The sequence below is a fragment of the Coloeus monedula genome (assembly GCF_965178545.1).
Source record: "Coloeus monedula genome assembly, chromosome: 19".
In the NCBI taxonomy this organism is placed as follows: Eukaryota; Metazoa; Chordata; class Aves; order Passeriformes; family Corvidae; genus Coloeus; species Coloeus monedula.
The window spans coordinates 1,724,359-1,733,763 of NC_138799.1; the positions used below are offsets into that span (position 1 = coordinate 1,724,359).

The window sequence follows — 9,405 nt, forward strand, 5'->3', positions numbered from 1 at the left end:
CAAGTTCATAAAAACAGCATCAAATCCATGAGAGCACAGAACATTTATAGTGTCAGCCAGTAAAGCTGCCTGCTGGAGGTGATGGTGCTCTGGCTTCCTGCCTGCCCAGAGGGACAGGCTGGGCCAAGCCGGAGGAAGGCTGGCAAAGGGACCCTCGCCCTTCTCAGCAGGGACTGCTGGCAGGACAGGAGGGAGCCAGGAGAAGCTCCTGCCACTGCTGGAGTTGCCCTGCTTAGAAATGTTGTACCACGGCAAGCTGGCACTGCCAGGATGTGGAGCTTGTGTTGGTGGCTACCAGCACATGGGATCATCAAGGACGTTGAATGGGCTCAGTCTTCCCAGTAAACACCCTGCACGAATCCACCTGAACTTCAGATGTCCGTGTTCATCTCCCCTCCCTCTTGCAGGCCGGGGCAGAGCCTGGGTGACATCCCTGTGTGGCACTGCCAGCACAGAAACTTGGGCAGATTCACACTTCCCTGTGCCCCCTAAGGGAGCAGAGGCAGCATCCCCATCGAGGACCCTGCAGAGTGCTGGGACAGGCAGCTGCTCCAGAGCCCTTGGAGCAGAGGAGATCCCTGCTCAGCTCTCCTTGCTGACAAGTGTGAGGCAGCAGCTGCTTCCCAGATCCCACATCTGTGTGATCCATCTGCAGCACACACCGTGTGCTGTGCCAGCTGCAGGGCAGGGAGGCTGCAGGGCAGGGCTGTGCATGGCAGCATCCCCTGTGCCCCCACAGCTGGGAAAAGCCCAGCACCTGAAATGGGACAGGGACAGCAGCCAGATGGGGCTTTGCCGTGACCTCAGGCTGGGCAGGGGGTGCACCTGGGGCTGTGAGCTCCCCTGTGCATTCCTGGCCTCTGTGGCAGCTGCTGCAAGGCAGATGCAGGTGTTCGGTACCTCAGGTTTGGAGCAGAGGGATCTGCAGGGACAAGGTGTGAAGCCTTTCCACATTTGGCAGCTGGATGGATTCCAAAAAATGGTGTCTAGTGGTGCTCTGCTTCTCACAGTGTCTTTCAGTTCTGGAAGAATTTCTTCCTGGAAAGATGGTTGGGCATTAGAGGGGGCGGTCCAGGGAGGTTTGGAGTGCCCATCCCTGGAGGTGTCCAAGGAAGGGCTGGAGGTGGCACTCAGTGCTCTGGGCTGGGGACAAGGTGGGGATCAGGCACACGTTGGACTCAATGATCTTGGAGGGCTTTTCCAACCTCAGTGACTCCATGATTTCCATTGGACTGCTCTATGCTCCGTGTTTTATCTGTTGGGCTGGGGTTGTTTAAGGTGGCACAGCCTGGGGCAGATGCTTGCACTGGACATCACTTGAGGCCTGCAGATATCCAGAGAGAGCCAAACAGAAAGTGTGCACAAGCCAGGATTATCCCAAACTCCCTCGAGGAGCACAGGGATGTTGCTCCTGCCATGGTGTTGAGACATCCTCCTGTGGCAGCTGGAGCTGGGCAGAAGGCTGCTGCTTTGAAGGAAGCTCTTATCCCTCTCCTTTGTGCTGCCTCAGTCTGAGAAAACTGAGGGCTTCTCAAAGAGCCCAGGGCTCGCTGGCCAGAGGGCTCTGTGCCGGTCTGCTCGGTGGCCACGTGGCTCCCCCGAGGCTCATCCCATCTGCTCAAGCCCAGCTGACTGGGCAGGCCAGGAATGCCAAGGATGCAGTGCAGCAGCTGAGACAGATGCAGGGTTAATCCCAAACAGAATTGCTGGGAAAGAAAAGAATGTCCCTTGGAAAACTGTGATTTTGGTTGGTTCTGCAGAGCATTTTCCTGCAGAAAGAGGATGGCTGTGGCAGAGGAATGGAGTTTGCTCTGCTTTGTTTTGTGCTCAGGGTCACGTCTGCAGACTCTGGGTGAAGGGCACTGAGGGCCTCAGGTGGCTTTGAGCAGGGTGGCCTCACACGTGTCTGGTGGCTGGCAGAGCCAGTGGTGACACTTGCCAGGGGGCTGTTTGGAAATCTCACCATCTGCTTGTAACTGCCTGTGTCAGGGAACAAATGAGGCTTCTCCGGTGACAATTTTATATACATTTCTGAGCAATAACAGGGCAGCTGCTTCACCTTGCCAGGGACTAAACCCACACTGCAAAGGTTTCGTTGTAAAGCTCTTCATACCTAATAGAGCTACGCTGGAAAGATCCTATAAAATATGCCAGGCCACAGGGCTCATTCCAGAAACTGTTGCTTATTAAACCATCAGGGTGGCAGAGGAAGAGGCTGATCAGAGATGGGCTGATAAAGCGTGGCTCTGGGAGCTGCCTGACCTCGGTGTGGTGTTCTGCCCTTTTTTATCTTTCCCACACATTGCAAAAAGGCAGAGTCTGAAGTGATGCTATATATACGGGCTGCTGTGCCAGCCATCTGGGCAGCACGAAGGCTGGGTTTGCACGGCTCTGTCTGGCATTAGAGGATCGAAAGGTTATGTTATTGGTACATTTCTGCGCATCCCAACCGTGAGTCATCATTTCCAGGAAGCCAAATACTTACTTAGAAAGCTGGGATGCAAACTGTGTTTCCCAAATATTTTATTCTTAATGCAGCCCTGGACACCGAATCTGGGCACACGGTTTATGAACAGCTGATCTACAGCGAAACGTTGAGGCAAGGGGTCAAAGCTGCCTGTGAGTTTAGCCTGATTTATGGGCAAAGTAATTTTGTTATGAAAAATAAGCATATAAAGTACTTGGATGCTGCAGTAAAACCATAAACAGTGCACTTTGCCTTCTGCAGATGAGAGCTCATTGCAAATATGCAGCAAAAAGCAAACGCAGAGAGGTGCTTGCTTGTATTTTATACTGAGACAGCACTGCCAGTCCTTTATATTGCTAATTGTTGTTGTTATTTATTATTATTATTATTATTATTATTATTATTATTATTGGTTAAAGAGATTTTGACTGCATGTGTTTTGAAACACGCATGTCACCCTGTTTTCCAACATTGTTCCCCTAAGAGTTGTGAGAAAAAACTCCAAAAAACCCCAAATGCAAATACCCGAACAAAAAATAAAAAGGGCAAACTTTCTCCAAAAACATAACATTTCAAGGAAATGGAAACATTTTCAGGGTGGCTGTTTACAGGCCTGGGCTCTTTGCTCTTGTGGCAGTGGCTGTCACACCACGCTGAGGTGGTGGCAGCAGGGACAGGAGGGAGCTGAGGTGTCCCTTGCCATGGAGGGAACAGGCTCTGTCCGTGCTGGGCAGCAGAGCAGTGTCCCAGGGATGGCAGAGGAGCCCCATGGAACACCGGTCACAGATCATGGAATCACAAAATGGGTTGGGTTGGAAGGGACCTTTCTCATCCCTGGGCAGGGACACCTCCCACTGTCCCAGGCTGCTCCAAGCCCCAATGTCCAGCCTGGCCTTGGGCACTGCCAGGGATCCAGGGGCAGCCCCAGCTGCTCTGGGCACCCTGTGCCAGGGCCTGCCCACCCTCCCAGGGAACAATTCCTTCCCAATATCCCATCCAGCCCTGCCCTCTGGCACTGGGAAGCCATTCCCTGTGTCCTGTCCTTCCATGCCTTGTCCCCAGTCCCTCTCCAGCTCTCCTGAAGCCCCTTTAGGGACTGGAAGGTGTTCTCAGGTCTCCCTGGAGCCTTCCCTTCTCCAGGTGAACACCCCCAGCTCTCTCAGCCTGTGGTACCTGAGTAGGAAATGCAGATGGGATGTGTCAGGGAGATTAAGCCCTTGTAGCTGAGACTTTCCAGCCTTTAAGCTAAGGGGACAAGATCTAGGCCCTCTTCCAAAAGCTTGTGTCCATAATTCAGAGCTGGAAAACCCTGAAGTTTGTTTATTATTTTCATTCTGATTAAAGCTCCTGGGAGCTGCCAGCTTGGTGACACTGTTTCTAGCAAACACAAGAGCAGGACATCCTGGTTTTAGCAGCCTGTACATGAAGAGGTGGGAGGCATTGCCCTCCTCAAGGTGTCCTGGTGTGTGCAGGGTGTGGCTGGGCTGGAGGAGGAGGGCTCCCTGTCCCCGCCAGGGTCATCCAAGCTCTGGCTACCTGCTGGGAAGGTCATGGCCCAGGTGCTGAGCTGCAGTCACCCATGATGTGTCTATGGCTGTCCCCCAGCATGACCCTGGTGCAGGCCACTCTCTGGGCAGTCTGGGGCCAAGCACAGGTGAGGGACACTTCCCAGTGGGTGGGACAGAAGAGACGCTGTGTTTTGAGAGAAAGAGAGTGTTGAAGCTCTCGTGTGTAGACACAAACCGTGTCACTGCAGTGGTCAAAGCACAGCCCAGCAACTTTTATTTACTATTTATCCTGTTCAGAAAATGCAATCACCTGTCCAGGCATCTCACCAGCCTCGTCCTCACTGCACATGTGGACAGACAGGCAGCTGGAGCAAAACCTGCCAGGCTGGGCTTATCTGCAATCGCTGCGAGGAATAAATAACAACGGCGCAGCCCACCCCTGCCAGGCTGCTGCTCCTCATTCCCACGCGGCAGCTCTGGGACTCGGCAGCCCGATGTTTCTCAGAGCTGAACTGAGCAGAGCTGCCTGAGGGGGTGGATAAGGCTGTTCTGTCTCCCTGGGATCCTCCGGGGTATCTATTCTAAGGTTTGCTGTGGCGGACTCTGGGAATGGGCTGGGACGCTGCCTCTCGTGCTGCTGGCGGCCCCTGGGGACCTGCTCTTCCCAGGTTGAGTGGCCGTGGTCTGTGATGGGGTAGACGCTGTTTGCTGGCACCTCTCAGCTTTCCTGAGCCTCTGGAAACCAGGCTCAGGCTCTGCTGTTCAGCCTCCAGCCTGAGTGGACATCACGGCCCAGCTGTGTAAGCTGGGCCCTGGGGTCGGGGTGTGCCAGGAGGGCTCCACTGGCAGCGTGTGCAGCATTTCCCTGGGTGCTGGGGCTGGGGTTACTCCTTGTCCCACTTACTCCAGGTGTGGAATAGTCTGGAGCATGTTGCTCTTTAATTAAGACACAAGGCTGAGGGTTTCTGAGGTGTTTCTTTTCCTCTCATGCATGTTCTTTGAGGTCTTGTCACAGGAGTTTTGCAGAGACTTTCTGGCTCCATCTCTCCTGCTGACGGATCTGCTGGACCACAGAATCTCTGTGACTCTTTTGGACCTTGCTGGGCCAATGACCAAAGAGAACTTCACCCAAAGGGCCAAGTCTTTTTAGAACTGATAGAGAAAAGAAAAGAAACAAAATCGAACCCAAAGTCTAATTTTAAGAATGGGAACAAGATAAAAATACAAAAGTAGTTGACAAGGAATTCAAAAGAAAAGCTAAAAGGGTAAAATATTTACAGAAGGCATAAAAACTGTTTAAAGACAAAGTATTAGAGGCTCGGAATAAATATATACAACTAATCTAGAATGTGCTAAAATACCCAGAAAAAAAAAATCTCCCATACTTTTGTAGTGAAAGAAGTTACAAGAAGAATGAGAGATTCATCAAAATTGAAATAATTTCCAAAGAAGGAAGATAGAATGGAGTACAAAGTATGTCTGTAAGATGTAATACCCATAATAAGGACAGGCCAAAAATATTTTTAGGAAAAACTTGCTAAAAGCATAAAAGCCAATAATAAAACATTTCTCAAAGGATAAATAGTAGGAAGCTCATCAGAAAGTGTCCCTGGCTCACATCTGTGTAGGAAAAGACAGAAGAAGGTGAATGTTGCAGTGCAAGAGCTAAAGAACCAAACTACTGCTCGGTGGGAGGGATGGAGGTGTCCCACACTGTGCCCATCATGCACACAGAGCCCCATCCCACAGCCAGGGAATCAGCAGGACCAGCCACTGTTTCTGACGGAATGTCTGACCCAGAGATGCTCTTGAGCACCAACTGGAGCTGAGTAATGAACCATGTGGGGAGATGGTTGGCCTGAAACCCAGCATCCCCCATGAGGCACGGGCACTCACATCCCCAGGGATCCGCACAGGCACTCACATCCCCAGGGTTCCACACAGGCACTCATATCCCCAGGGTTCCACACAGGCACTCACATCCCCAGGGATCCGCACAGGCACTCACATCCCCAGGGTTCCACACAGGCACTCACATCCCCAGGGATCATGAGCTCCCACCCTTCCCCACCCCTGTGCATCTCCCCACCTTAATGCCACCACTCCTGTGACACCACCGTGGGCTCTACCTGGTGTGGGAGCTTCCTGCCCCTCCTTGGTGACCTCTGGCTCTGTCCTTTGGCCGGCGTGGAACAGCCAGGCACTGTGTGATCCATAGTGGAGGACCTGAATGCTGTTCCCAGCAAACCCTGTGGGTCCCCCCCTTTCCCAACCATGCTCCCCTGGTTTCTGTCGCTGGATGTCCCTCAGCTCCTGTCCCCACTGTCAGTGGTGCTGGCAAGGCCTGGCAGAGCACAGCAGGGCAGCTCCTCGGCAGGGACACAAGGAAAGCTGTGCTGGGATCGGAGAGGTGCCAAGGAGAGGGGGGCAAGTGGAGGGCTCGTGCTGTGGGCACCTCGTGTGACCCCAGGCTGGCTTTGCACATAAACAGGTACCGAACTGGTGTCAGCCTGGCCTCCAACTGGAATACCTTCTGTCCCAGCCAAGCCCAAACTGGAACAGAATGAAAAACATGCAGTGGTTGGACTCCCTGCTAACTGAGAGCTGGGCTCTGAATTAGCCATTACCGCTGGGGAAAGAAATCCGGGGTTCTTGGGCGAGATCATGGAAAACATCGGCTCAGTAGGGGGCAAGAAATGGAATCAGGTTTTGGGAATGATGAGGAGAGGAACTGGGAACAAACCAGAAAATGAGGTTCTGCTGTGGAAAGTCCACAGCATCCCCACACCCCAAGCTGGCTGGGATATCCATTCCTGTCTCCTCATCCTCAGGAGAGTTCAGAAAACCAGAAAAGGACTGAGCACAGGCATCTAATGGTGCCCACAGGAACCATAAAATAGACAAGGGCTTTTGGGCTTCAGCAGGAGACATCTGAGTGGGGTGATGGGGCAGTGTAGCACAGCCTGGAGCCGTCTGTGAGTGGTTGGGGACGATCAGTCTCTGTTTCTTTCTGTTCAGGAACAAGGATGCAGACCATGGGATTGTCAGGTAGCAGATTTAAAACAAACAAGAGGAAGCACTTTTTCACACAACTTGTAATTCATCATGAAACTCGTTTCTGTGGGACAGTGTAAGGCCAAAAGTGTAACTGGCCTCAAAAAGCAATTACATTCGTGAAGAAAAATCTTTGAGACTATAAAATACAAGGGCTTGGTGATAGCCTCCTGCTCCTCAGATCCAAGGGCTGGGAATTGCATGGAAAATCATCAGAGCAGAGATCCAACACCCGTAACTGACCAGCAACAGAGAGGACACACTGGCACGGGGGGATGGGTATAGGACTGACACAGCATAGCTATTGAACATTCTCTCCTATTCCAAGCTGTCCTTGCCTGCCTACTCTCAGCCTGAGGAGAATTAATTTCCATCTTCTCCTTTGGCTTTGGTCATTAAACATCCCACAGACAGCCATGCCCATCAGAGAGAAACGAGCCTCTCCAGTGCAAGGTTCCTCCGACTGGGTGTACACGTGCCCATGCACCAGATCTCTGCAGAGGAGCTGGAAAACCATGTCTTGCCAAGGTTTTGCCTGACCTTTTGTTCTGCACAAACAGGATCTCCTCGGGCCCTGAATGTCCATTAGGTATACAGGAGTCATCCTCTCTCCTTAGCAACACATCTGTGAGGCCAAAACACACATCCAGTCACGTGCTGGGAGCTCATAAGCAGACATTAGGAGCTCCTCTTAGGATCTTCCCTCTGAGGTTGATGTAGGAAGAGGAATTAATCTCCAGAATGATCCATTTTACCTGCCATGGCCTTCAGTCTCTCTGCAGGAGCACCTCCTGCATTGATGATGCATCTGACCAGCTCAGAGCCCAGACTGCAGAAAGCAACCACAGAATTCAGGTTGGAAAAGACCTTGGAGATCATCAAGTCCAACCATAAACCTGACACCCGGGATGGCATCTGCTGCCCTTCCGCTGGGCCAAATGCCATTTCCTGAGGCTGTGCCCTGGCAGTGCTCTGACACAGGGCACTTGTGCTGGCATTGCTTGGGCACATGGAAATGCGTGCATTGGGCACACGGGGGCTGCGCTGGTGAGGCTACAGCACGTCCTGTGTCCAGTTCTGGGATCCTCACTTCAAGAAAGATATTGAGGTTCTGGAATGCGTCCGGAGAAGAGAATGCAGGTGGGGAAAGGTCTGGAGCCCCAGGAGCAGCTGAGGGAGCTGGGAAAGGGGCTGAGCCTGGAGCAAAGGAGGCTCAGGGGGGACCTTGTGGCTCTGCACAAGTCCCTGACAGGAGGGGGCAGCCGGGGGGGTCGGGCTCTGCTGGCAGGGAACAGGGACAGGAGGAGAGGGAACGGCCTCAGGCTGGGCCAGGGCAGGCTCAGGGTGGACAGCAGCAGGAATTTCCCCATGGAAAGGGTGCTCAGACATTGGAGCTGTCCAGGCAGGTTTGGAGTGCCCATCCCTGGAGGTGTCCAGGCAATAACTGGATGTGGCACTCAGTGCTCTGGGCTGGGGACAAGGTGGGGATCAGGCACAGGTTGGACCCGACGGTCTTGGAGGCCTCAGTGATTCTGGGATTCTGTGACTCTGTGATTGTGTGTGTGTGTGTGTGTGGTGACTACAGGGCACCAGGGGAATCAGGATGAACCTCACATGCCTAGGAACACACAGGAACACGTGCACCCCTCACACCTGCTCCAGGCCCTCTGAACAGGCAGCGAGTCCCGTGGGGTGGCAGGTGACAGGGCAGCACCGGCCCCGGGGCTGTCACCAGTGCTGTAACCACACGTGATCAGCGCAAACAGAGACACGGCCAGCACCCAGCTCCATGGAAACCAACACACACATCTTCCAAGGACATTCAGTTCACTGCCCTGCTTCCCATCCGCCCCCACATGGGTGAATATGTAAATAGAGGATATTCTTAGCAGAGAGGATTCCCAAGAAAATGCCATGTCTCCTTGATGCAAGCAAGGATTTAGCACACTGGCATGGGGAAGCACTGAGGTCTTCCTAGCGACAGGAGAGCCGGAGCCTCCAACACTTCCCAGCCTGACCAGGGATGGAGGGTTTGGGAATTTCTGCTCTGTTCTCCTCTTCTCCACACTGGTGAAATTAAAAGGGGTGCAGGTGTTGATGACATCTCTGAGCTGACCAGTGCTCAACTCCAGATCTGCTAGAGCTGGAGGGAATCTGGGGATCTGGTCCCAGCACTTCTTGCTCCTACCTGGCATCAGTGGTGCCTTGGGGACCATGGGAACTTCCCCCATGGAGCAGATGAGGGCTGCAAGCAGAGCCAAGACCCAGATTTAGCTGGGCAGCAGCCAGCGTCCTCTGGTGTGACAACACTGCCAGCCTGCAGCACATCATTGCAGATCCCCCCAGCTGTGTGGAGGGCTGGACAAGGAGAGGTGC

The 9,405-nt window shown here is 53.1% G+C and overlaps 1 long non-coding RNA gene across 1 annotated transcript; it reads right to left on the bottom strand.

Moving 5' to 3' along the window:
• Positions 1-4,226: 4,226 nt before the first annotated feature.
• Positions 4,227-6,312, bottom strand: LOC309580315. The gene is made up of 2 exons (XR_014226976.1): positions 6,105-6,312; positions 4,227-5,127 (listed from the first exon to the last, which is right to left on the bottom strand). It is a non-coding gene; the product is annotated as an uncharacterized lncRNA (long non-coding RNA).
• Positions 6,313-9,405: the final 3,093 nt, after the last annotated feature.